Source organism: Balaenoptera borealis (genome assembly GCF_965194805.1).
Source record: "Balaenoptera borealis genome assembly, chromosome: 13".
NCBI lineage: Eukaryota > Metazoa > Chordata > Mammalia > Artiodactyla > Balaenopteridae > Balaenoptera > Balaenoptera borealis.
This window is the reverse complement of record NC_138870.1, coordinates 7,663,334-7,690,440: the sequence shown is the minus strand read 5'-3', so window position 1 is coordinate 7,690,440 and position 27,107 is coordinate 7,663,334. Positions and strand designations below refer to the sequence as shown.

Here is a 27,107-nt window from a genome sequence, read left to right as displayed (position 1 = left end):
GTCATTGTCACGCTCTTAATTTTGTCACTTTGAGATTATGAAATGGTATTATTTTTTTTTTAAACTTGCAATTACCTGATTTGTAATGAAATTGCTATTTTTACTTCTCTTTTTCTCTGGTTCAGTGATTTCACAACAATATGACTAAATGTGGATCTCCTTTTCTTTTCTTTTTTTTTAAAATCCTGCCTAGGATATTCTGGCCTTTCTAAATATGTGAATTAAGTTTTACTATTTCAGGAAAATTCTCAAACGTTATTGTTTCAAATATTTTGCCCCTTAGTCTCTATCTCCCCTTTTTGGGGTTGTAAAATAGATAGTCTTATTCTATGCCTCTTAAACTCTATTTTATATATATCTGATGTCTCAAACTCTATTTTCTGTTTTTCATCAAAAGGAAAAATTATATTTATCTCCATAAATGTCTTCAGCATTCAAAGTTCTTGACAAAATTCAATATTCATTCCTAATAAAAACCTTAGTAAATATGAATTGGTAATTCCTGAAACCAGCGTCTAATTTAAAGGAGAAATGCTATGAAATTCCCACTGAAGTCAAGAACAAGTCAAGAATGCTCACTATTTCCATTACTACTTAACACTGTATTGGAAATATGGGCCAACACAACTTTTTAAAAAAGAAAATAACTAGAAACATGACAATGGGAAAAGAAGGTATAGAACTATCTCTATTGGTGGATAATGTGGTAATATACCAGGAATATCTAAGAAAACCAATGATGCAAATAATAAAAATGTTTAGTAAGATAGTAGAATAGAAAATTAATATACAAAAGCAATACATATACAAGTAACCAGTTAGAAGTACAATGAAAGAGAAAGCACTGTTTATGACAGCAATAAATAAGATGTAATTCCTAAGAATAAAATAACAAGATACGTGAAAAACCAATATGAGAAAAACTTTAGCACTTTCTTGGAAGTTGACATGAACAAATGGAAAGATATCCCTTGTTTGTGAAGGTCAATTCTCCTTAAATTAATGTAGAAATTCAGCACAATCTCAACACAAATAGCATACTTTTTTCCCTTGAACAAAACAGATTGATTCTACAGTCTATATTGTAAAAAACTTGCTAGAATACATAAGAACACTTAGAAAAGAGCCATGAATGGGAAATAGTCCTCCCAGATATTAAAGCATATTATAAAACCTTTGTATTTTAAACACTGTGATACTGACACAAAAGTAGACACACAGACGAATGGAATAAACAAAAATTCAGAAATTAATACAAGTACATAAAAACATAAAAGCACCAACTCAAAATTGAGTTTTCAATAAATGAAATTGGAAGAACTAAGTAGCCATTTGGAAAGATAGTAAAATTGGATCCATAAGTCAAACACCAGAATAAATTCCAAATAGGTAAGAAATCGAAATACAAAAAATAAAACCATACAAGTACAAGAAGAAAACATAAGTGAAGTTTTATATATCCCAAGTCAGAACTTAGCTATGACTAATTCCAACTTAAAATATATACTACATAACACATATTAAAACACTATAACTAGTGATAAATGGCAAATAACAAAATGAGAGAAAAATATTTGCAAAATATACCATACATAGAGAACTAGTATAAAGAGTTCTTAAAGAAAAAAAGTCCAGTGATACCCTGATGGTGAGGATACTTAGTCTCTAGATAGTGTTTCCCTAGATGGCAAGGACACTTAATCCTTAGATGCATCATTTCTCACTAAAATGAACTAGATGTTCTTGGAGAAATGGATGATTCTAGGTCTGAGACAGGGAAGGTACAAGGTGTGCCTGGTCCATCTTTTTTGTGTGTGTGTGCCAGAAAGCAAGATTGTGTTTAAAGACCAATGGAGACGTTAAAAGGACAAGAGAACCAACTTGAAGGGATGTGTGTTGGCCAAATTTGGAAAATTTTAAGCATAAATGGAATTCCCTGGCAGTCCAGTGGTTAGGATTCCACACTTTCACTGTGGAGGGCGTGGGTTCAGTCCCTGGTTGGGGAACTAAGATCTGGCAAGATGTGCGGCCAAAAAAAAAAAAAAAAGTTAAGCATAAAAAAGCCCATAATGGATTATGAAATATTAAATTAAAAAAGAATCTATGAGTCCATAATGTTACTCAGAGTATAGGGAGAGGAGGAAAAGGGCAGGGGAGCTCTTCCTTTTGGAAGAATGCCAGATAATAAATATGCAAGGAATGACAGAATTAGAAAATTGTGGTTTTGCATCAATCTCCAGTTTTAATAATTGCTACAGGCAGGAATCATCAGTGGATTTTGCAGTAATTGGGAGAAAGTTGCTGGGGAGTTAGCCATGTGAATATACTGGGAACAGCATTGCAGGCAGAGGGGCTAACAAATGGATAAAATTAGGCAGAAGTAAGCAGGACGTGGATAATGCCAAAGAGCGTCATAGAGGAGGAGTACAGTGGGGGAAAGGGGGAGAGGAGGAGGGGGAAATTAGGTGGCTACATCATGTGGAGACTGAGGCCATTGTAAAGACTGGCTTTTTGTCAGACTGAAATGGAGAACAATTACATGGTTTTGAGCAAAAGACTGATACAATCTGACTTAAGTTTCAAGAAACGTCACTCAAAATAGTCTGGAGGGAGACAAGGAGAAATAAGAATAAGAATGAGAAGCAGCAGCACATTTAAAATTTTTAAATTTTATTGGAGTAGATTTAATTTACAATGTTGTGTTAGTTTCAGGTGTATAGCAAAGTGATTCAGTTATATGTATGCATATATTCATTTTTTTTAAGATTATTTTCTCATATAGGTTATCACAGAATACTGAGTAGAGTTCCCTGTGCTATACAGTAGGCCCTTGTTGGTTATCTATCTTACTTTTTTTTTTTTTTAATTAATTAATTAATTTATTTATTTATTTTTGGCTGTGTTGGGTCTTCATTTCTGTGCGAGGGCTTTCTCTAGTTGTGGCAGGCGGGGACCACTCTTCATCGCGGTGCGCGGGCCTCTCACTGTCGCGGCCTCTCTTGTTGCGGGGCACAGGCTCCAGATGCGCAGGCTCAGTAATTGTGGCTCACGGGCCCAGTTGCTCCGCGGCATGTGGGATCCTCCCAGACCAGGGCTCGAACCCATGTCTCCTGCATTGGCAGGCAGATTCTCAACCGCTGCGCCACCAGGGAATCCTGGTTATCTATCTTATATATAGTAATATGTGTGTGTTCATCCCAAGCGCCTGAATTATCCCCACCCCCCCAACGCTGTTACCCCTTTGGTAACCATAAGTTTGTTTTGGATACCTGTAAGTCTGTTTCTGTTTTATAAATAAGTTCATTTGTATCTCTTTTTTAAAATTAAATTCCACATATGAGTGATATCACATGATGTTTGTCTTTCTCTGTCTGACTTACTTCACTTAGCATCAGAATCTCTAGGTCCATCCATGTTGCTGCAAATGGCATTATTTCATTCTTTTTTTATGGCTCAGTAATATTCCATTATATATAAATGTGCCACATCTTCTTTATCCATTCATCTATTGATGGACACTTAGGTTGCTTCCATGTCCTGGCTATTGTACATAGAGCTGCAATGAACATTGTGGTACATGACTCTTTTTGAATTATGGTTTTCTCAGGGTATATGCCCAGTAGTGGGATTGTTGGGTCATATGGTAGTTCTATTTTTAGTTTTTTAAGGAACCTCCATACTGTTCTCCATAGTGGCTGTGTCAATTTACATTCCCACCAACAGTGCAAGAAGGTTCCCTTTTCTCCACACCCTCTCTAGCATATATTGTTTGTAGATTTTTTGATGATGGCCATTCTGACTGGTGTGAGGTGATACCTCATTGTAGTTTTGATTTGCATTTCTCTAATGATTAGTGATGTTGAGCATCTTTTCATGTGCCTCTTGGCCATCTGTATGTCTTCTTTGGTGAAATGTTTATTTAGGTCTTCCACCCATTTTAAAATTGAATTGTTTGTTTTTTTGATACTGTGCTCCATGAGCTGTTTGTATATATTGGAGAATAATGCTTTGTCAGTTGCTTCATTGTCAAATATTTTCTTCCATTCTGACGGTTGTCTTTTGGTCTTGTTTATGGTTTCCTTTGCTGTGCAAAAGCTTTTAAGTTTCATTAGGTCCAATTTGTTTTTTTAAATTTTATTTCCATTTCTCTAGGAGATGGGTCAAAAAGGATCTTGCTGTGATTTATGTCATAAAGTGTTCTGCCTATGTTTTCCTCTAAGAATTTTATAGTGTCTGCCTTACATTTAGGTCTTTGATCCATTTTAAGTTTATTTTTGTGTATAGAGAAGTGTTCTAACTTCATTCTTTTACATGTAGCCGTCCAGTTTTCCCAGCACCACTTATTGAAGAGTCTGTCTTTTCTCCATTGTATATTCTTGCCTCCTTTGTCAAAGATAAGGTGACCATATGTGTGTGGGTTTATCTCTGGGCTTTTTATCCTGTTCCATTGATTTATATTTCTGTTTTTGTGCCAGTACCATACTGTCTTGATTACTGTAGCTTTGTAGTATAGTCTGAAGTCCAGGAGCCTGATTCCTCCAGCTCCGTTTTTCTTTCTCAAGATTGCTTTGGCTATTCGGGGTCCTTTGTGTTTCCATACAAATTGTAACTTTTTTTGTTCTAGTTCTGTGAAAAATGCCATTGATAATTTGATAGGGATTGCACTGAATCTGTAGATTGCTTTGGGTAGTACAGTCATTTTCACAATGTTGATTCTTCCAATCCAAGAACATGGTATATCTTTCCATCTGTTTGTATAGTCTTTGATTTCTTTCATCAGTGTCTTATAGTTTTCTGCATACAGGTCTTTTGCCTCCTTAGGTAGGTTTATTCCTAGGTATTTTATTCCTTTTGTTGCAATGGTAAATGGAAGTGTTTCCTTAACTTCTCTTTCTGATTTTTCATTGTTACTGTATAGGAAGGCGAGATATTTCTGTCCATTAATTTTGTATCCTGCTACTTTACCAAATTCATTGATTAGCTCTAGTAGTTTTCTGGTAGCATCTTTACAGTTCTCTGTGTATAGTATCATGTCATCTGCAAACAGTGACAGCTTTACTTCTTTTCCAATTTGGATTCCTTTTATTTCTTTTTCTTCTCTGATTGCTGTGGCTAAAACTTCCAAAACTATGTTGAATAATAGTGGTGAGAGTGGGCAACCTTGTCTTGTTGCTGATCTTGGAGGAAATGCTTTCAGTTTTTCACATTGAGAATGATGTTTGCTGTGGGTTTGTCATATATGGCTTTTATTATGTTGAGGTAGGTTCCCTCTATGCCCACTTTCTGGAGAGTTTTTATCATAAATGGGTGTTGAATTTTGTTAAAATCTTTTTCTGCATATATTGAGATTATCATATGGTTTTTATCCTTCAATTTGTTAATATGGTGTATCACATTTATTGATTTGTGTATATTGAAGAATCCTTGCATTCCTGGGATAAACCACACTTGATCATGGTGTATGATCCTTTTAATGTGCGGTTGGATTCTGTTTGCCAGTATTTTGTTGAGGAATTTTGCATCTATGTTCATCAGTGATATTGGCCTGTAATATTCTTTTTTTGTAGTATCTTTGTCTGGTTTTGGTATCAGGGTGATGGTGGCCTCATAGAATGAGCTCTGGAGTGTTCCTCCCTCTGCTATATTTTGGAAGAGTTTGAGAAGGATAGGTGTTAGCTCTTCTCTAAGTTTTTGATAAACTTCGCCTGTGAAGCCATCAGGCCCTGGGCTTTTGTTTGTCGGAAGATTTTTAATCACAGTCTCAATTTCAGTGCTTGTGATTGATCTGTTCATATATTCTATTTTTTCTGGTTCAGTCTTGGAAGGTTGTACTTTTCTAAGAATTTGTCCATTTCTTCCAGGTTGTCCATTTTATTGGCATATAGTTGCTTCTAGTAGTCTCTCATGATCATTTGTATTTCTGCAGTGTCAGTTGTTACCTCTCTTTTTTCAATTCTAATGAGGTTGATTTCAGTCTTCTCCCTTTTTTTGCTGATGAGTCTGGCTAATGGTTTATCAATTATGTTTATCTTCTCAAAAAACCAGCTTTTAGTTTTGTTGATCTTTGCTATCATTTCCTTCATTTCTCTTTCATTTATTTCTGATCTGATCTTTATGATTTCTTTCCTTCTGCTAACTTTGGGGTTTTTTTTTGTTGTTGTTGTTCTTTCTCTGACTGCTTTAGGTGTAAGGTTAGGTTGTTTATTTGAGATTTTTCTTGTTTCTTGAGGTAGGACTGTATTGCTGTAAACTTCCTTCTTAGAACTGCTTTTGGTGAATCCCATAGGATTGAGGTCATTGTGTTTTCATTGTCATTTATTTCTAGGTAATTTTTGATTTCCTCTTTGATTTCTTCAGTGATCTTTTTGTTGTTTAGTAGTGTATTGTTTAGCCTCCATGTGTTTGTATTTTTTACAGTTTTTTTTCCTGTAATTGATATTTAGTCTTATAGCATTGCTGTCAGAAAAGATGCTTGATACAATTTCAAGTTTCTTAAATTTACTGAGGCTTGATTTGTGACCCAAGATGTGATATATCCTGGAGAATGTTCCATGTGCACTTTCGAAAAAAGTGTATTCTGTTGTTCTTGGATGGAATATCCTATAAATATCAATTAACGCCATCTGGTCTAATGTGTCATTTAAGCTTGTGTTTCCTTATTTATTTTCTGTTTGGATGATCTGTCCATTCGTGTAAGTGGGGTGTTAAGGTCACCTACTATTATTGTTTTAGTGTCAATTTCCCCTTTTATGGCTGTTAGCATTTGCCTATGTATTGAGGTGCTCCTATGTTGGGTGCATAGATATTTACAATTGTTATATCTTCTTCTTGGATTGATCCTTTGATCATTATATAGTGTCCTTTCTTGTCTCTTGTAATAGTCTTTATTTTAAAGTCTATTTTATCTGATATGAGTATTGCTACTCCAGGTTTCTTTTGATTTCCATTTGCATGGAATATTTTTTTCCATCCCCTCACTTTCAGCCTGTATGTGTCCCGAGGTCTGAAGTGGGTCTCTTGTAGACAGCATATATACAGGTCTTGTTTTTGTATCCATTCAGCCCGTCTGTGTCTTTTGTTTGGGGCATTTAATCCATTTACATTTTAGGTAATTATTGATATTTATGTTTTTTTTTACCATTTTCTTAATTGTTTTGGGTTTGTTTTTGTAAGTCTTTTCCTTCTCTTGTGTGTCCTGCCTAGAAAAGTTCCTTAGGAATTTTTTGTAAAGCTGGTTTGGTGGTGCTGAATTCTCTCAACTTTTGCTTGTCTGTAAAACTTTTGATTTCTCCATTGAATCTGAATAAGATCCTTACTGGGTAGAGTGATCTTGGTTGTAGGTTTTTCCCTTTCATCACTTTAAATATATCTTGCAACTCTCTTCTGGCCTGTAGAGTTTCTGCTGAAAGATCAGCTGTTAACCTTATGGGGATTCCCTTGGATATTATGTATTGTTTTTCCCTTGCTGCTTTTAATATTTTTTCTTTGTGTTTAATTTTTGTTAGTGTGATTAACATGTGTCTTGATGTGTTTCTCCATGGGTTTATCCTGTATGAGACTCTCTGTGCTTCCTGGACTTGATTGACTATTTCCTTTCCCATGTTGGGGAAGTTTTTGACTGTAGTCTCTTCAAATATTTTCTCAGACCTGTTCTTTTTTTCTTCTTCTTCTTCTGGGATGCCTGTAATTCGAATGTTGGTGTGCTTAATATTGTCCCAGAACTCCCTGAGACTGTCCTCTGTTCTTTTCATTCTTTTTTCTTTATTCTGCTCTGTGCAGTTATTTCCACCATTCTATCTTCCAGCTCACTTATCTGTTCTTCTGCCTCAGTTATTCTGCCATTGATTCCTTCTCGAGTGTTTTAAATTTCAGTTATTGTGTTGCTCATTACTGTTTGTTTGCTCTTTAGTTCTTCTAGGTCCTTGTTAAATGTTTCTTGTATTTTCTTCATTCTAGTTCCAAGATTTTGGATCATCTTTACTATCATCACTCTGAATTCTTTTTCAGGTAGTTTGCCTATTTCCTCTTCATTTATTTGGTCTTGTGGGTTCTTATCTTGCTCCTTTGCCTGCAAGATATTTTTCTGTCTTCTCATTTTGTCTAATTTACAGTATTTGAGGTCTCCTTTCCACAGGGTCGTATTTCCTCTTGCTTCTGATCTCTGCCCCCAGTGGTGAGGTTGGTCCAGTGGCTTGTGTAGGGTTCCTGGTGGGAGGGACTGGTGCCTGCATTCTGGTGGGTGGAGCTGAGTCTTTTCCCTCTGATGAGCAGGGCCGTGTCAGGTGGTGTGTTTTGGGGTGTCTGTGAGCATAGTATGACTTTAGGTATTCTGTGTGCCGATGGCTGAGTTTGTGTTCCTGTCTTCTTTGTTGTTTGGTGTGAGGCATCCAGCACTGGGAGCTGCTGGCAGTTGGGTGGAGCCGGGTCTTTGATTCAGATAGAGGGCTCTGTGAGAGCTTTCAGCGATTAAGCTTCCCTGAGGCCAGGAATTCTCTAGTGGTCCAGGCTTCTGGACTCAGTGCTCTCACCCCAGAGCCTCAGGCCCGACTTCTGGTCGAGGGACCAAGACCCCACAAGTCACTCATCCCAGCAATAAAGGGCATTAAAAAAAAAAAAAGACTAACAAAATCCCAACAAATGGTAAAAAGTACAATCAAACAAAGAAAAACATTAGCAAGGAAACACACACATACATAAAAGAAACAAAAACAGAGCAAAATAAAACAAAAAGCAAGAGAACAACCAGACAAATAGAAGAACTCAAAAACAAAATCACTTAGGATTAAAACTAACAAAAACACATAACCTAAAAGCAAAACCAAAGCAGTGTGCCAACTGAAGAATACAGCAAGGAAACAGAATAAACTGATAAAAGTGATTTAAAAATAATAATAAAAATAAAAAGGGAAAAAACAGAACAACAGGAAAGCAAAGTAGAAATATGGAAATATATATATAAAAAGAGAAATATATTAAAGAAAAAGAAGAACAAAAAATAAGGGGAAAGAACACAGAACAACAGAAAAGCAAAGTTAAAAAGAAATATATATAAAAAAATAAGTCATAAAAATGGCAATCCCAAAAGACTAAAATAAAATAAAATAAAACAACAAACAAAAAAAAAAAGAAAGAAAGAAGGGAAGAAAAAGAAACCAAAAAAAGCAAGCCAGAACCAATAACAGAAAGAATCAAAACATAATAAAATTAATAGTAAAAATTATGTTTCCCTGGAGTCTCCTCTTTAAGTGTCCTTGCATACACTGTGAGCCACAGCTCACCTCCACCTCCCCAAGAGGCTCTCCTCTGCCTCTGGGTTGGTCTCTGGACCTGCTGTGGGCCCTGTGCGGACCACTCAGACTCTGATCTGGCCTAATTCCTGCGTTTGTTTGCCCCCATAGTCCATAGTTGCCAGAGCTAGACCATTTTCATTTGTGGGAAGGCTCACTGTCTACTCAGATATTCCATAGACACATGGTCTACCTAGTTGATCTCAGGGATTTAATCTGCAGCTTGTACAGCTGATGGAAAGATTTTCAGTCGTCTTCCTTAGTCACCCTGTCCCTGGGGTTCAGCTTTGGTTTTATCCCCACTTCTGTGTGTGGTTCACCCACAGGAGTCTGGTCCTGAGGCTGCCTTGGAGCTCTTGGGTCTGCCCCTGTGAGGACCAGGCACAGAGGTGGTATGACTGCTTGAATCGCGGGACCCCCGGCAGTGCCAAATGTGCAGGGAAGCCGGAGGCCATGGGTGTAAGAGATATGGCCCTAGTGAGGGCCTTTTCTGGCGCCCAGAGTAAAGCACATGAGGGTCAGCCCTGGCTGGGCTTTTTCTGGCACCCATCAGCCAGCGCACAAGAGCCAGCCCTGAGTGGGCTTCTTTTACTGTCATTAGCAGGTGCTGGCATGTGGGGAGAGAGAGGTTACAATAGTGGCTCCTCCCCCTGTGTGTGACTCAGCAATAGCACCCTGCTTCCATGGCAGTCCAGGCTTCCTCCATAGGCATCCCTGCTGTGGATTTCCTCCCTCCCGTCCCCTCAGTCCATCTCCCCACAGTCAACAGAAGTTCTTGCTCTGGGCCTGTTCTCCAGTGCCCACACACCAGCTCCCAGCCCCCTTGCACACCAGCAAACACACATCCCAATCTGGGGCACATAGGACCACGGTATGGACCATCTGTGTATTTCTCACTCTGTCCCGTCTGCCACAGATTGGATGCTTCATCCTCTTCCAACAGCCTCAAATGCTTCTCTTCTGTCCCAATTGATTTCCGCATCAGAGAGGGGTTTCCCTGAATTCGGGTATCTCTCCTCTGCTTCAGCTCCCCCACCCAGGGGTGCAGGTCCCATCCCACTTCCTCTCCTTCTCTTTTTCTCTTCTTTTTTCCATCCTACCCAGTTATGTAGGGATCCTTATAGTCCTTTCCAGTGTCCAGGGTCTTCTGCTAGTTTTCAGCTGGTGTTCTGTGAGAATTGTTCCATCTACAGATGTATTCCTGATGCATCCACGGAGAGAGATGAACTCCACATCCACCTGCTCCTCCGCCATCTTGATTCTCTCGAGAAGGTACTTTACTTATTTTCAGTTTTTATATTTCATTGAGTAGTAAAATTACAACCTTAGTAATGAATTTAAATTTCTGGCACACCCAATAACTCCCTTGGAAATAGTTGAAATGGGCTTCAATGCATTCATGGGTACAGATTGTGTAAAAAGAAACGATGCACAGAGGATAGGGGAGAAATAAAAGCTTGTTTCAGCAAAGCAAGATAAATTGCTGAGAAATAGTTAAGAATCATTATACTGGTAGCTAGAACCCTTATTTAGAATTCTAATACAAAACCAAAATATCTACTTTTCTTCTTTAACTAAAACCTGAATGCTTCAATCTTTTGTTCCAACAAACTTCCACCCAACAATTCAATGTTTTATGTGGAAAAAATTTCCAATCCGCTGTGTTGTTGTTTTTGTTTGTTTGTTTTACCATTTTATTACCCAACTTCCAGTTTGCACAAAACATCTAGAAAATCCAAAATCATTTAAGAAATATAATCTCAAAGGTAAACATTACCCAAAACAACAGGCTGCAATTTCTCCCAGATGTACAAATTTTATTTGTGATCTATCCTTCAGCTTGACAGGTCTTTATGAAGGGATTTTTTTCCTCCTTAAAAATTTCTGAAACAAGATTATTCTAATCAATATCTATCTGTCAAGACCCTGTCATCCACATGGCTCAGAATAAAAGGGAGAAAGAAAGAAAGAAAGAAAAATAAATAAATAAAGTAAAATAAAGTTATTTAAAAAATTATTAAAAATTAAAAAAAATTTAAAAAGTAATAAAAAAAAGAAAGGAAGAAAGAAGAGAGCAACCAAACAAAACAACGAATCCACCAATGATAACAAGTGCTAAAAACTATACGAAAAAAAAAAACACACAACAACAACGGACAGACAGAACCCTAGGACAAATGGTAAAAGCAAAGCTATACAGACAAAATCACACACAGAAGCATACACATACACACTCACAAAAAGGGAAAAAGGAAAGAAAAAATATATCGTTGCTCCCAAAGTCCACCGCCTCAATTTGGGATGATTCATTGTCTATTCAGGTATTCCACAGATGCAGGTACATCAAGTTGATTGTGGAGGTTTAATCCACTGCTCCTGAGGCTGCTGGGAGAGATTTCCATTTCTCTTCTTTGTTCGCACAGCTCCCGGGGTTCAGCTTTGGATTTGGCCCTACCTCTGCGTGTGGGTCACCTGAGGGCGTCTGTTCCCGCCCAGACAGGACGGGGTTAAAAGAGCAGCTGCTTCGGGGGCTCTGGCTCACTCAGGCCGGGGGAGGGCGCGGTACGGAGGAGGCGGGGCGAACCTGCGGCGGCAGAGGCGTCGTGACGTCGCAGCAGCCTGAGGCGCGCCGTGCGTTCTCCCAGGGTTGTCCCTGGATCACGGGACCCTGGCAGTGGCGGGCTGCACAGGCTCCCGGGAGGGGCGGTGTGGAGAGTGACCTGTGCTCGCACACAGGCTTCTTGGTGGCGGCAGCAGCAGCCTTAGCGTCTCCTGCCCGTCTCTGGGGTCCCTGCTGATAGCCACGGCTCGCGCCCTTCTCTGGAGCTCGTTTAGGCGGTGCTCTGCATTCCCTCTCCTCGCGCACCCGGAAACAATGGTCTCTTGCCTCTCTGGTAGGTCCAGACTTTTTCCTGGACTCCCTCCCGGCTAGCCGTGGTGCACTAGCCCCTTCAGGCTGTGTTCACGCCGCCAACCCCAGTCCTCTCCCTGCGATCCGACCGAAGCCCGAGCCTCAGCTCCCAGCCCCGCCCGCCCCGGCGGGTGAGCAGACAAGCCTCTCGGGCTGGTGAGTGCTGCTCCGCGCAGAGCCTCTGTGCGGGAATCTCTCCGCTTTGCCCTCCGCGCCCCTGTGGCTGCGCTCTCCTCCGTGGCTCCGAAGCTTCCCCCCTCCGCCACCCGCAGTCTCCACCCGCGAAGGGGCTCCTAGTGTGTGGAAACCTTTCCTCCTTCACGGCTCCCTCCCATCGGTGCAGGTCCCGTCCCTATTCTTTTGTCTCTGTTGTTTCTTTTTTCTTTTGCCCTACCCAGGTACGTGGGGAGTTTCTTGCCTTTTGGGAAGTCTGAGGTCTGCCAGTGTTCAGTAAGTGTTCTGTAGGAGCTGTTCCACGTGTAGATGTATTTCTGATGTATTTGTGGGGAGGAAGGTGATCTCCACGTCTTACTCTTCCGCCATCTTGAAGCTCCTCAATCTGTACTCTATATAATATTTATCACCATCTAATATAGTATATATTTTACTAATTGATTTTGATTATTGGTTATCTCTCCTAGCTAGGATACAAATTCCACAAGGACAGAGGTTACAGTTTGTTGCTGTTGCTTATTGCTGTATTCCAAATGCTTAGAACAAAGTTATGATAATAACTAATGGTTTTATAGCATTTACTATGTGCTTTGTAACTAGGATGACTATGTAATTTATATTCCAAACTGGGACTCTTTTTAGGCTGAAAGGAAGGCCCTTTTAATAATTATGAAAGGACAATAGGAATAATCAAGTGTCGTAGGCAAACTCTGTGTGTAACTGTTCTACACAAACTGTATTTGTGCTTTACAATTATTTCCTCATTTAATTTTCATTACAACACTTGAGATTGTTACTGTTGTTATACCCATCTTACAGATGAGATAGATACCATTGTTATCTCTATTTTACAAATGAGGAAACCATAGCATAGAAAGATTAAATAATTTAATTAAGGCCACACAACAAGTGTATTGAAAAGTCAGGATTTGAACCCAGGTAGTCTGGCCTCAGTGGTCATGATCACTCTGGTATATTAACTTGAAAAATATTTGTGGCTTAAAGAAGGAACTGTCGGGCTTCCCTGGTGGCTCAGTGGTTAAGAATCACCTGTCAATGCAGGGGACACGGGTTCGAGCCCTGGTCCAGGAAGATCCCACATGCTGCAGAGCAACTAAGCCCGTGAGCCAAAACTACTGAGCCTGCGCTCTAGAGCCCGTGAGCCACAAATACTGAGCCCACATGCCACAACTACTGAAGCCCATGCTCCTAGAGCCTGTGCTCCACAAAAAGAGAAGCCACTGCAACGAGAAGCCTGCGCACCGCAATGAAGAGTAGCCCCCATTCGCCACGACTAGAGAAAGCCCGCACACAGCAACGAAGACCCAATGCAGCCAAAAATAAGTAAATAAATAAATGTATTAAAAAAAAAAAGAATGAACTGTCCACACTCTCTCTGATATCTTCTGTAGTTTCAAGTACTCTCCATCAGGACACTCTAAAGAGAGATTATTCAGTTTTTTTTTTCCATAAAGAATGGAATAACAATGATTCATGGGTAGTTCTGTACAAATGAGAGAAAAACCTGGGAGCATAGTGTGTGATGGTATACCCGTAATAGACTCATTAATTTATTCTAATGCAAGAACTATTTTCTGGCTATGGATAAATACAAAAAACAAATATAAATTGAAAACAATTTTATATTTCCTATAGAAAATGTTTAGTTAACTTTTTGGATAACATTTTAATGTCACTGACTAGACTTATTTTAACAGAATATGAAGTCTATTATGTGTGATACATTTCTGAGGACGTGTACAGTGATTATCTCTGGCATAGAACTGATGGGGAGAGAAATGGGGGTGAGATAGAAATGGGGGGGTGGAACCTATTCTCATTTTTCCAGCTTTTGAGCCTAACATAGTCATTTTCTCAAGGTTATTATTAATGACTTTCTGGAGAAAATTTCCTTCAAAACTGTTTAATTTTGTTTATCAGCCTGACTATATTCAGATCTCTCCAGGATAAAAATGTTAGTATCTACATTCACAGAATTTTTTTTTTTTTTGCTGCCCTATATGCAAAATTACATTTATCCAGGATCTTCAGAAAACATGTATCTGGCTCAGGAGAAAGGGTAGGACGACTGATGTTTTTAAATACCCTTTCTCATGGGGAGACCACAATTTTAATTTTCTAACATTTTTATTTGAATTATAGTCACATTTTTTTCTAGAGCTCTGAAAGAACATAGAAATACATAATGGGCAACAGTTTTAGTTTGTTGTCCTCACCTAAGGGATCTTAGCAGAGAAGTACAATGAAAAAAAGAAAAAAAGATGGAGTTTCACGATAGTTCCACTAAAGAGAAAAAATATGGTGAATTTTGGAAAGTCTGTGAAGTTTGGACTCAGACCCTGAATTTAGGCTATGTAATCTAACTTGTTTTTCTCATTAAGACTCTTTCCTCACCTATAAAAATTATGATAAAAAGCCTATCAAGACCTTAGCAGAGCAGTCAAGGTTAATATCACCAAGTAATATATACCTACATCAAGTACTCCTTGATATGGTGCACTGAGAAGTGCACATCAGCTTTAGGCATCCTTCCCAATAGAACATCGTCCTGATCTCATAATGAGAAATCATCAGAGAAGCCCACACTGAGGCACAGTCTACAAAATAACTGACAAGCACACTTCAAAAGTGTCAAGTCATAAAGACAAGGAAGAACTGAGGAATTGTTATAGGTTGGAAGAAACTAAGGAGATAGGACAAAACTACAACCAATGTGCAATCTCAGATTGGATCCTGAAGCAGAAAAACGATGGAAAATCTGGTGAAATTGGAATAAGTGCTGTATTCATTTAATAGTATTGTACTAACACTATTAAGTACCATGTTATATACCATAATTTCTTTTGATGAATATTTTATGGTTATGTAAGATAATAACATTAGGAGAAGCTGGGTCAAGGGTATATGAGAACTCTACTATTTTCACAATTTTTTTTTATAAGTCTAAAGTTATCTTTTAAAAAAGCCTATTAAAAACACACACACAAAAGAATATGTATATGTATAACTGAATCACTTTGCTGTACAGCAGAAACTAACACAACATTGTAAATCAACTATACTTCAATAAAATTAGATTAGATGGCTAAACAGGGACTTAGGAAAGTAGGATTTTGTAAATAGTGTTAAAAGAGTTTAAGCTTTTTCTTAGAAAAATGAGGAATCAAAGTATGGAAGTGGAAAAACAAAGTTTGCCACAGAAAGCCTGTGGCCACAGTGTGGAGAATGGGAGGGAGTTGATATTAGGCAACTAATATTGTGAGATATAATAATATAATATAATATTAGGCAACACCTGAGTGAGATATGATCATGTAATAGGAGTGAGAGTGATGATGGAGAAAATTGGACAGATATTAGACCTGAGGAGAATTTACCTACACATGGCAAGTTCATAACATGGTAGTTATTTAATTTCTATGGAGAAGATATGATTTAGGTATTTCCAAAACAGGCAATGAAGATCATTTAGTTTGTGTCTTGTATTGTTATGTCACAAATTATAGACATTGATGCTGAAATCCGGTTTCTGTGCACTGACACCGAATTGAATTTTGGGAAAGAGTTTTGGGTGAAGTAGAAAGGAATAGCTTTATTGCCGTGCCAGGCAAAGGGGGCCACAGTGGGCTAATGCACCTCAGGGTGTCCCACCCTGGAGGGGGTAGTGAGGAGTTTTATAGTAATGGTTCAAGGAGCAGGGCCTGATCAACTCATGGACAGTCTTCTGATTGGTTGATGGTGAGGTAATTGGGAATCAGTGTCACCAACCTTCTGGTTCCAACTGGTCTGGGGTCTATGTGCTTGTGGGCAGAATACAGTTAACTTCTTCCACCCGGTAGGGGTTTCGGTATCTGCAAAACAGCTCAAAGGACATGGCTCAGAATGTTATCTATAGTACTTAAGGTAGAATTAAAGGTCCTTGATTTCGTTGAATGGCTAAAGTATTACTATTTTTGGCTTGTTTGACTGATTTCCTTTCTTCCTGCGTTTTCTCACTTCTCTGATTAAATTTATTCCTTGACTAAAGTTTTGCTACAAAGAAAAGACAGGCAGAGGACATGGGCGGGGGATCTATTCTGGGAAGGCCTCATAGGGTCCTGCTCGGTTACAACATCTGGGATCATTTAAAGCATATCCATAGCTAGCATGAGAGGAGGAGTTTAAGAGGAGGGGCACACCAATCACCAGGAGTTAATCTGCCAATTCACTTTGTTGACTCTGGGTAGAGTTCAAAACAACCCCATATGTTAAAAGGGATTCTCAGGCTGCCATTCAAGTGCTACTTGTCAATGCCTGACTTTATAAATACATATATCCATACAATATCTTCTAATCTCATGTTCTAAGTTGCTGTTTATTTTGTGATGAGCCACCTTTGTTCATAAGGAACCACTTCTGTTGCCCTTTGAAGATCGATATGATATTTCCCTGGCCCCCAAATGTATTCATACCCCACTAATAGCAGCTGTGACTGTATTTCAAGTCTTTCACCAATGTAGAATCTTCAATCATTCTATAAAGAATTTGCTTCTCAAATTGTAATCATTTCTACATATATTAGTTCAACTTGCTGAAACTAAGATGATAATAATGAAAAAAAGTGCCAAGGGAAATAGATATAGTTCAAGTACAGAAACATACATGCTACTTTTGTTTTTTTATTTCCCTATTCTCAGTGCATATCTGAAACTCAATCATTTCCTTTGAAGCTCTAAGAACATACTATTTCCAATTTTTCTAATTCATTTATCTTCTCTACTTATACAAAGTATCTGGAATTAACCTTCTTTGAAACATCTGCATTGAGGTTCACTTAAGTTAAGTATTAAGGAAACTTTAGAAGATATTATTTTAAGAACGATGTAAGTGGTAGCAGCTACTATACTAATACACTAAAGAAGCTATAATGTTTGATTATCTGTAATTTTCCACTGTGCCCCTCCCTCTATAATTCTCATTATGTAAATTCTCTCAATGTTAATCTTAAATTACCAATCAATTAAATGGAAAAGAATAGACCTTAAAATTTCATTATGCTGGGATGACAGAACTGGTAGGGTGAAACGCCCTCAGGTTCCTTAGAAATATTTTGAAAGCTATTTCAATTTTTTCTTTAGGAAATAAAGTGATTACCCATATGAGAAGAAAACAGGCTTATCATATTCCAAGTTTTATCTTTCTAAGGTGTAAATTATCTATGTTCCCATATTCTGGGAATATGAAATAAGGATAAAAAATGTATTGCTTCAATTTAAGACCACTCTCGGCCTCTTTGGCATGCATTCCATATTTCATAAGCAGTGATGATCATCAGGGCTAGGGTCAGGATTTGATAGAGACTCTGTATTTCTTAGACAGAGTTACATATGCATTAATGGTGTATAGGAAGAGCATAATACAGAAAGTCATAACCACTGAGACTGTAGCCAGAAGTATGAGGGACATTATCTTTTCCTGTGTCCCCATCACCCTGCATGTATAAGGTCCATGACACATGTGGGTACTGCACCAAATGGAACTTTTAATCAGTGGTAGGTGATAGTGAATAAGAATGACCAAGAATATCACCTGTACAGAAAACTGTACAAAAAAGTAGACAAAGGTACATTGCTAGCAGGGGCTTTTCCCTAGATAAGTAAAAAATTTCGTCTTCTTTTATATTAACATGGTCTGCTTTGTCGTCAGTGCTGCTGGAGCTCTCTTTTAAAGATTGCTTCTTAAGCACCTTGGTTTCCTTATGCACAGTCTGTGAAACAAAAAACTCCATCCCAAAAGAGATGGAGGAAAAGGCAAAGCCAACCAAATACCAAACTCCTAGGACAGGTCTAGTGAAATGATTCTCATAACACTCTGCTACACAGGTTTTAGAGATATTCCCGTGGCACTGGAAGTCTTTGACCAGATCAAGCCAGGTTATTTGCACTACACACACGCAACTGACATATAAACAAAGGTAACACACCACAGTGGTGGCCCTATGTAGAAGTTTGTGGGATCTTTGTTCGTCTCCAGTATGGTAGGTGTCATAGCATCAAATACACCATTGTCAGCCATCTTGGAATCTAGGAAGACAAAAGCAAAGTGGCATCAGGAGGAAAGAATGAACTGTATTTTATCCCATTTATATAGTCTCTGCTGTTCTCTTAATAGGTGTTTGCTGTGAGGATACTCAGTGGTCTTGATGAGAGTAGAGTGCCAAAGAAAGTTTAGGTGAGTGTCCAAAAGCAATACACCCATTTAATAATATTTGTTATTCTTTCATTTACTAACCCCTTCTTCTAATTTTTCCCTATCAGTCTCTCCTCCTCACCCCATTTCACTCTCCAACCTCTTCCTACAGTTTATTTATCAACCCTTCTGCAAAGCTATCTATCCCATTTGCTCACATCACAAACTCTCAGTGTCAATTACTTCTTTTTATAATCTATATAGGAACCTGTGTCCATCAACCCGCTCCAGCCAACAGTACAGTTCCAACTGTCATAGTACTCCCATGGAAATCTGGATATAAGTGCTTAAAGGTAAGTCTTCATCACTTCTCTCTGAGATGTATCTATCTGAGATGAGTTAACTGAACTGACCCGTGTCATTTTAGGCCCTTCCTGAAGCCAACTTTTCCAAAGCCCATCACCCATTTCAAAATCTGTTACTGATTAATCAGTCAAGATGGATGGATCAATACATAATTGTCTCCTACTGGGAGACCAGCTGAAATTTCTTATTTCCATCACATTCTATTGTTAATTTGAAATTTTCATTGACTCACAGATATTTTGAGCATCAATACGGTTTTGAGTATAGAAAAATGAATGAGGCAGTTCTTGCTTTGAATTACAGATCTGATGGTGTGAAGTACTTTTTTTCCCCACTAAATTTATTGTGACCTCTGTGGTTTCTGTAATTCACTTTCCTTCCTATGAATTACAAAGACATTGTTGGAACAATTTATTATTACGATACTCTGATGGTCAACAATTGTTCAAGCCTTACCTACCAATATGCCTGAGACTTTTGGGTGCCTGCATCACAGTTCAACTTCTTCCTTTATTCCATCCTGTTCTCCCACACCCCTGACCCTCTGCTTCCTTTCAAAGGTATTAATTCCTAATAAATATTTTGCACCTCAACTCTGTCTCAATATCTGCTTCTGGAAAAGCCTACCAGCAACACTCTTCTTCAGATCTTTGGAAGCCTGAGAGACAAGCCATATGAAGAGAAGGGCTCTCCCTTTACCCCTGGGGTCACAGTTACCGGAAAGCCAAGCCTCTAGAATACATTATACTTAATCTTTGCCTTGGAACTCTCTGAAAATAAACTCTCATTTGACACAGAGAAGTGACAGACTTGCATCTACTTTCTCTATGAAGATTCCTGCAGGGCCTGAAGCCTTACTTGTTCTGCCAAGGACCTGCTGGACTGGTGACTTTAGCTGCTGCTCAACCTAGGAGAGGAGAATGCACTGAAATTAAAATTGGAGAGGAGAAAGGATGCTTTCAGACTGAAATAGTCCCAGCCTCCCCTTCTAAATGTTTAGGCTACTTAAAATTATTTCTCTAGTTTCATGAGCAGATTTTTTTTAAGACACTGAACTTTGTTTTGAAGTGTAAATGCATACAAAAAAGTATACACAGTACACAGTCACATTGTTCAGTTCCATAAATTTCATAGGATGAACACACTCAACTAATTGTCATTCAGATCAAGAAAAGAATATTACCAACATCCCAAAAGCCCCATTTGTACATGCATTCAGTTACCATTCTTTATCATGTAAACAATATCTGGACATCTAACAATATAGTTTGCTTGCTTTGGAAATGTATATAAATAAATCATAAAGTGTATAATCTTTTGTGTTTGGATTTTTTGTCTTACATATTGTTTGTGATGTACATCCATAATATTGTTTAACGTAGTGTGGTTCTTCCATTCTCTTTGCTGTATAGTGTTCCATTGGGTGAATATACCACCCAAATTAAATTTATCCATTTACTGTTGGTGACTTTCAGTTTGGGACTATTATGAACGGTGCCATCATAAGTACTTTGTACATGTCTTTTGGTATATTAATTACACTCCCCCAAGCATGAAAGACCTCTTTGCTCCACATCCTCACCAACAGTTGCCATTGTCAGGTGTTTTTTGTTTTAGCTATTCTGGTAGGTATGTTGTTGTATTATGGAGTTAGTTTTCATTTCCTTGATGACAAATGAAGTTGAGCAATTTTCAAATGTTCATTGGTCATTTGAAAATTGTCCTTTGTGAAGTGTTTGTTCAAGTCCTTTGCCCTTTTTTTTTTTCTAAGTTTTTTTATCTTTTTCTTATTGAATTGCAGGAGTCCTTTATGTATCCCAGATGTGAGTCCTCCATAGACACGTGAATTGCAAATATCTTTTCCCACTCTGAGGGATGTCTTTCCACTCTCTTAATAGCGTCTTTTAACAAACAGAAATTCTTAATCTTAATATTGTTGAGATTTGTGTTTATTTCTTTTCAAGTTAGTGGTTTTTGTGTCTTATTTAGGAGAACAACTTACTCCAATATCATGAAGATATTGTAATAAAGTAATAAAGTTTTCTTCTGAAAATTTTATTACTTTTCCTTTTTAAAAATTTTGTATTAAGTTATAATACAGTAAAATTTCCTTTTTAGTGTATAGTTCTACAAGTGTTGATAAGGGCATACAGTTGTGTAACCATCACCAAAATCAATATATAGAGCTCTTTCATCACAGCAAAAATTTCCCTGTGCCCCTTTGCAATCAACCCCTCCTCTGCTGTGTTCTCTCACTTGTCTCTATAGTTTTGTCTTTTCAGAAAATGTCAGTGGATTCATACCATAGGTAACTAATTAAGTCTCACTCTTTCTCTTGGCATAATACATTTGAGATTCATCCATATCTTAGCATATGTAAGCAGTTGTTCCTTTTTATTGCTACATAGTATTTCATCGCATGGATGTACCACGACTTTTTTGTCCATTAGCCGGTTGAGGGATACTTGGGTTACTTCCAGTTTGGGGTAGTTACATATAAAGCCACTATAAACAACCATGTACAGCTTTTTGTGCAAACATAGGTTTTAATTTCATTCAAGTAAATATCTAGGAGTGGGATCTCTAGGTCATGGGGAATTTTTATGTTTAAGTTTATAAACATTGTTTATAAACAATGTTTTCCAAATTGTTTTCCAAATGGTGGTACTATTTTGCATTTAAACAATGTATGAGATTTCTAGTTTTTCTTCATCCTTCCCAGCATTGTCAAGTCTTTTTATTTTAGCTGCTCTCATTAGCGTATATTGGTACCTAGCTGTGGTTTGCATTTCTCTGACTAATAATGTTGAACATGTTTTCAGGTGCTTATTTTCCATTTGTAAATCTTCTTTGGGGAAGTTTCTGTTAAAATCTTTTTACCCCTTTTTAATTGCTTTTTTAAAATCGAGCTATGAGAGTTCTTTATGTTCTGGATACAAGTTTATTATTGGGTATATGATGTGCAATTATTTTCTTCCAACCTGTGGCTTATCTTTTCTATCTTTTAACAATGTCTTTTGAATAACTAAAAGTTTTATTTCTATAAGGTCTAACTTATCAATTTGTAGTATTATTAATTGTGCTTTTGATGTCATGTCTAAGAAATCTGTATACTCAAGGTTACAACAATATTTTTTCCTAAATTTTCTTCTTGCTAATGTTGGTGATGAGAAATCTGATATCAACATGATTCTATTTCCTTTGAGTATAATCTGTTTTCTTGCTCTGAAGGCTAAATAAGAATTCATGCTTTAGCTAAATTCTGGAAATTTCCCATCTGTTGTTCTCATTATAACTGTTATTGCTTGTCCTTTATTTTCTCATTTAATATTTCTATGACTCCTATTAGATGGATGTTGAAATTTCTTCATATGTATCCTTCATATCTCTCACCTTTATTTTTATATGCTCAATCTTTTTTTCTTAATCTCTCCATGTGATATATTTTGGGAGAATTACTTATTTATGTCTCCCAGGTCAAGAATTTTTTCTTCCAAGGTGTCCATTCTGCACTTCAGTTATTATTTTGAGTTTTTTTCCTGTTCTGACTAGGAAAAATTTCATTTTTATGACCTATGGGGTTTTTAATTAATCTAATATTCCCTAATGTCTCTTTGAATATGTTACTTATGCTTATTTTCTGTATCTTGTCTGTTTTCTTAAAATATTTCCTTGTTGTGTTTATCATCTCTTTCTCAAAATGTTTACTTTCTTCAGATGTTTGGTGCTTCTTGACTCTACAAGAATTTTTCAAGATGAAATCTTTTTTCTGACTCCCTAGATTTTCTGGTTGTGAATCTGACTTTAGTGTAGGAATGGAATTACCCTGCCAATTACCCTAGGATTTCTTTCTGCACTAAATTTGAAGAATTTTAATTAATTAATTAATTTATAAAAATGTTAAATTTTATTTATTTATTTATTTTTGGCTGCGTTGGGTCTTTGTTGCTGCATGTGGGCTTTTTCCTAGTTGTGGCGAGCAGGGGTTTCTCTTCGTTGCAGTGCACAGGCTTCTCATCGCGGTGGCTTCTCTTATTGCAGAGCATGGGCTGTAGGCACGCGGGCTGCAGTAGTTGTGACACACAGTCTCAGTAGTTGTGGTTTGTGGGTTCTAGAGAGCAGGCTCAGTAGTTGTGGCGCACGGGCTTAGTTGCTCTGCGGCATGTGGGATCTTCCAGGACCAGGGCTCGAATCCGTGTCCCCTGCATTGGCAGGCGGATTCTTAACCACTGCGCCACCAGGGAATCCCTGAAGCACTTTTAGAACTACCATTTTTGTGTTTCAGTAGTATTATATATGTGGCTTTTTTTTTTTTTTTTGGCTGTGTTGCATTTTTGTTGCTGCGTGTGGGTTTTCTCTAGTTGCAGTGAGCAGGGGCTATTCTTCATTGCAGAGTGCAGGCTTCTCATTGCGGTGGCTTCTCTTGTTGCGGAGCATGGGTTCTAGGCACACGGGCTTCAGCAGTTGCAGCATGCAGGCTCAGTAGTTGTGGCTCACGGGCTCTAGAGGGCAGGCTCAGTAGTTGTGGCGCACGGGCTTAGTTGCTCTGCGGCATGTGGGATCTTCCAGGACCAGGGCTCGAATCCGTGTCCCCTGCATTGGCAGGCGGATTCTTAACCACTGCGCCACCAGGGAATCCCTGAAGCACTTTTAGAACTACCATTTTTGTGTTTCAGTAGTATTATATATGTGGCTTTTTTTTTTTTTTGGCTGTGTTGCATTTTTGTTGCTGCGTGTGGGTTTTCTCTAGTTGCAGTGAGCAGGGGCTATTCTTCATTGCAGAGTGCAGGCTTCTCATTGCAGTGGCTTCTCTTGTTGCGGAGCATGGGTTCTAGGCACACGGGCTTCAGCAGTTGCAGCATGCAGGCTCAGTAGTTGTGGCTCACGGGCTCTAGAGGGCAGGCTCAGTAGTTGTGGTGCATGGGCTTAGTTGCTCCACGGCATGTGGGATCTTCCTAGACCAGGGATAAAACCCATGTCCCCTGCATTGGCAGGCAGATTCTTAACCACTGCACAACCAGGGTAGTTCCTATATATGGTTTTAAATATACATTTAGGGGGTTGATTTTTTTATTCAGTATCATTCTATATGTTGTCTCTGTCCAAGAATTGTATACAGATCTGCATCTATTGAGTTTCCACCTACTGAATTTAAGCATGGTTATAGATTTCCTTTAAATACTTTCCTTTTCATTCTGAAGGTCTTGATGTAGAAGGGAAGATTCTTTAGTGTGTATTTAGTTTATCATCTTAAAATGGAAACCAGAAATATTTATCTGCCACAATGACATTATACAGAAGTTTCCAAATGAAAAACAAAGAGACAATCCCTGTACTTTGGCAGGATAATTTTATATCCCAATTTCCCTATTACTGATCACTGCCTAATTCTGGGAATTTGTATCGCTAAGCCAATGTTTCTTTGTACTCTCATCTCAAACCCTTTTCTTTTTCCTTCATGTACTTTAAATTTGTCTCTGGAATCTTTATTTCTTTAAGATGATTGTAAATTTCAAACACCCAGACTGTTAAACTCACAAATGTTTGGTGAAGTTCTTCAATAAACTAATAAGCAGAAATGAAAACCCTAACTATATATATCTTTTTTCATTTTCTCAGGAAATAGAAAAAATTTATAGGCAATTTTTTTTAAAGATTGATTGATTGATTGATTGATTATTATGTTGCGTCTTCGTTTCTGTGCGAGGGCTTTCTCTAGTTGCGGCAAGCGGGGGCCACTCTTCATCGTGGTGCTTGGGCCCCTCACTATCGCGGCCTCTCTTGCTGCGGAGCACAGGCTCCAGACGCGCAGGCTCAGTAGTTGTGGCTCACGGGCCTAGTTTATCCGCGGCATGTGGGATTTTCCCAGACCAGGGCGCGAACCCGTGTCCCCTGCATTAGCAGGCAGACTCTCAACCACTGCGCCACCAGGGAAGCCCCTATAGTCAATTATTAAGCTTAGTATTAAGTAACGAACTTAATAGACTTATTTCTACAATAGGCTGGCTGCAGAAATCAACAAAGCTCAGTTAGAGAAAAAATGAAAACGTCAGAATTTATATGTATAAGATTAAGTTATTCCAAGTAAATAGGACAGAAAATAGAGTCTAATTTGCTTGGGATAACTTAATTTTATACATCCTCTTTTCTTCAGATTCTGGTCTTCACAATTCATGGTTGTACATTCTATAATGGGGTTTACTCAAAATAGGCATGTTTGCACAAAGAGGGTTTTTTGTAAAAGGAAAGGTACAAGCATACCCAAGAAGAGTTGATTCTTCTATTTTTATCAACTGTGTTCAAAAAACTATTGGTTATGTTTCTTAAGCTTTTCACAAACTATATTAGAGAATGAAAGCTTAACACCTAATTTCAGAGATTTTATGTTGTCCCCCAATGACACCTATTGATGAATACTTCATGAATCTCCATTTTTTCATTACAATCTTGCTTAATAAATGTTGCAGTAAGTATTCTTATGAATATATGCTTACTTATTTGTGTATCTCTCTAAGGTAGATTTGGAAGCAGAATTTCTGGGCAAGGGTATTCATAGTTAAACTTTGATAGGTACTGCCAATTTATACTTCAAAAGATGACATCAGTTCACACTCAAACCAATAATTTTTAAGTCTTTGAATTCTGAAGTGTACTTTATACTTATAGCATATCTTAGTATGGACTAGCCATATTGCAAGGGCTTATAGCTATAGGTGGTTGGTGACTACTATATTCGACAGTGCAGTTATAAAGGAAGTATGATGAAGGAAAGAAAAATAACAGTTTTAAGAGCAAAAGTTATAATGATTAAAACTTGTGCTTTTTGCAACAACAGAATACATTTTCTTCTCAAGTGCTCATGGAACATTCTCCAGGATAGATCATATCTTGGGTCACAAATCAAGCCTTGGTAAATTTAAGAAAATTGAAATCATATCAAGTATCTTTTCCGACCACAATGCTATGAGACTAGATATCAATTACAGGAAAAAATCTGTAAGAAATACAAACACATGGAGGCTAAACAACACACTACTTAATAACCAAGAGATCACTGAAGAAAGCAAAGAGGAAATCAAAAAATACCTAGAAACAAATGACAATGAAAACACGACAACCCAAAACCTATGGGATGCAGCAAAAGCAGTTCTAAGAGGAAAGTTTATAGCAATACAATTCTACCTTAAGAAACAAGAAACATCTCAAATAAACAACCTAGCCTTACACCTAAAGCAATTAGAGAAAGAAGAACAAAAAAATCCCAAAGTTAGCAGAAGGAAAGAAATCATAAAGATCAGAGCAGAAATAAATGAAAAAGAAATGAAGGAAACGTTAGCAGAGATCAATAAAACTAAAAGCTGGTTCTTTGAGAAGATAAGCAAAATTGATAAATCATTAGCCAGACTCAACAAGAAAAAAAGGGAGAAGACTCAAATCAATAGAATTAGAAATGAAAAAGGAGAAGTAACAACTGACACTGCAGAAATACAAAGGATCATGAGAGATTACTACAAGCAACTCTATGCCAATAAAATGGACAACCTGGAAAAAATGGACAAATTCTTAGAAAGGTAAAACCTTCCGAGACTGAACCAGGAAGAAATAGAAAATATGAACAGACCAATCACAAGCACTGAAATTGAAACTGTGATTAAAAATCTTCCAACAAACAAAAGCCCAGGACCAGAGGCTTCACAGGCGAATTCTATCAAACATTTAGAGAAGAGCTAACACCTATCCTTCTCAAACCCTTCCAAAATATAGCAGAGGGAGGAACACTCCCAAACTCATTCTACAAGGCCACCATCACCCTGATACCAGAACCAGACAAAGATGTCACAAAAAAAGAAAACACCAGACAAATATCACTGATGAACATAGTTGCAAAAATCCTCAACAAAATACCAGCAAACAGAATCCAACAACACATAAAAGGATCATACACCATAATCAAGTGTGGTTTATCCCAGCAATGCAAGGATTCTTCAATATATGCAAACAAATCAATGTGATACACCATATTAACAAATTGAAGGAGAAAAACCTTATGATCATCTCAGTAGATGCAGAGAAAGCTTTTGACAAAATTCAACACAGCAGAAACTAAAGCAGAAACTAACACACCACTGTAAAGCAATTATACTTCAATAAAAATGTTAAAAAAAACACACAAAAAAACC

The 27,107-nt window shown here is 37.9% G+C and overlaps 1 long non-coding RNA gene across 2 annotated transcripts; it reads left to right on the top strand.

Annotated features, from left to right (window-relative positions):
• Window positions 1–11,944: 11,944 nt before the first annotated feature.
• Window positions 11,945–23,926, top strand: LOC309608800. 2 transcript variants are annotated; one of them, XR_014233091.1, is made up of 4 exons: window positions 11,945–12,181; window positions 18,544–18,603; window positions 18,826–18,914; window positions 19,550–23,926. It is a non-coding gene; the product is annotated as an uncharacterized lncRNA (long non-coding RNA). The 2 variants fall into 2 exon arrangements; XR_014233092.1 differs by having other exon boundaries at window positions 19,488–23,926.
• Window positions 23,927–27,107: the final 3,181 nt, after the last annotated feature.